We start from the raw sequence: 1,529 nt of genomic DNA on the forward strand, positions 1-1,529 counted from the left end.
CACTCCTTTGTGAAAAGGATTAGAATAAAACTCTTGAATAGACAGAGACATTTGAATTGAGCATAGAAGCAAAGGAAGATACTCAAGGGAGATGGAAAAACATAAGGAAAAGCATGAGGACATGGAAATCATGGTCACGTAAGTGGTCATGGCCATATGTGTGAAGCAGAGACACAGGAACAGTGCAAAAGAGGAAAATATGAGTTAAAATAAGAGGCCTTGGGGAATCTTTAATGCAATGGTTTAGATTCAATTTTAATCTCCATGGAAAGATGTCCTGTTAAGATTTCAAGCCATGTTCAGAACATGATCTTATTTGTCCTTTAATAAAACTATTCTGGCATCTAAATTAGAATTGAGCTGTAGAGTAAAGGGAGTAAAAGGAAAGTGAAGGGTTAAAAATGTATATTGGTAAAGCAAGGTTAGATAAGGTTAGCCAAAAAAGATGTTAGTTCTGAATAGAAAACATAAAATCAGAATTCTTATGACTGATGAGAAATGTTGTTAGGTACTGTCGAGTTGACTCCAACTCACAGTGACCCTGTGTACAACAGAACAAAATATGCACCAACCTCACAATCCTTGTTATACTTGAACCCATCATTGCAGCCACTGTGTCAAACCATCTTGAGTGCTATCTCCTTTTTGTTGACCTTCTTCTACTTTACTAAGCATGTGTGGTGGTTATGTTTGTGTGCCAACTTGGCTGGGCCTGATTGAGTGGCTGGGCAGCTGGATGTGTTATTCCCTATGATGAGACTGGTAATCAATTCCATGGTGGAATCTACTGTGAGCAGCTGAGTAGCTGCTTTAGGGAATATGGTCTGCTTCCTGTATATAAGAAGAAACCTTTGGAATGGTTGGTCTCTAGCTTATGACACACTTGGACCCTGCATGTAGCTGTCTGTGTCATTGTTCAGCAGCCTGCCATGCTCTACTGACCTTGGGACTTACAATGGACTTAAATTAATGACCTGCCATGTGATTTGGTGATATTGGGACTGTGCCATTTTACTTGTCAACCTTGGGCTTGGCAGCCTTAGCAGCCAGCAGCTGTCTGAGTGAAGAAAAGCCTCAAGCTTCAGTGGCCTGGGAGCTGGAGGCAGAGCTGAGGCCCAAGGCTGAGGGGATTTCACCCAACCCCTAGAGCCTGGCACCTTGAACTTGGACTTATAGCCTCCAAATTGTAAAAATAAACTCTTGTTTGTTAATGACATGTCACTTGTGGTATATTCCTGTCAGAGTGGCACTGGGTAACCAGAAAAGCATGATATCCTTCTCCAGGGAATGGTCCTTTTTGACCACATGACCAAAGCAAGTGAGAAGATGTGATAGTTGGAGCTGTGTGTCAACTTGGTTGGACCACAATTCTGTTTGGTTTAAGCAATTGTGATGTGGGTTGTTCCAATGACAGGATCATATGTATATGTTTTGAGCAGCCAATCCATTGAAAGGGAGTTTCCCTAGGGGTGTAGCCTGCTTCCAGTATATTTATGGACATCCTGGGAAAAGAGACACTCTTTTGTGGA

General features: G+C 41.8%; 1 protein-coding gene across 1 annotated transcript in view; it reads right to left on the reverse strand.

The window, feature by feature from the left end:
* Positions 1-1,529, reverse strand: part of LOC103198601 (UDP-glucuronosyltransferase 2A3) — an 82,984-nt gene that overhangs the window by 30,736 nt on the left and 50,719 nt on the right. The window lies entirely within an intron of this gene.

This window comes from Orycteropus afer, unplaced genomic scaffold, assembly GCF_000298275.1.
Source record: "Orycteropus afer afer isolate SDZICR_OR568_19922 unplaced genomic scaffold, OryAfe1.0 scaffold00098, whole genome shotgun sequence".
NCBI lineage: Eukaryota > Metazoa > Chordata > Mammalia > Tubulidentata > Orycteropodidae > Orycteropus > Orycteropus afer.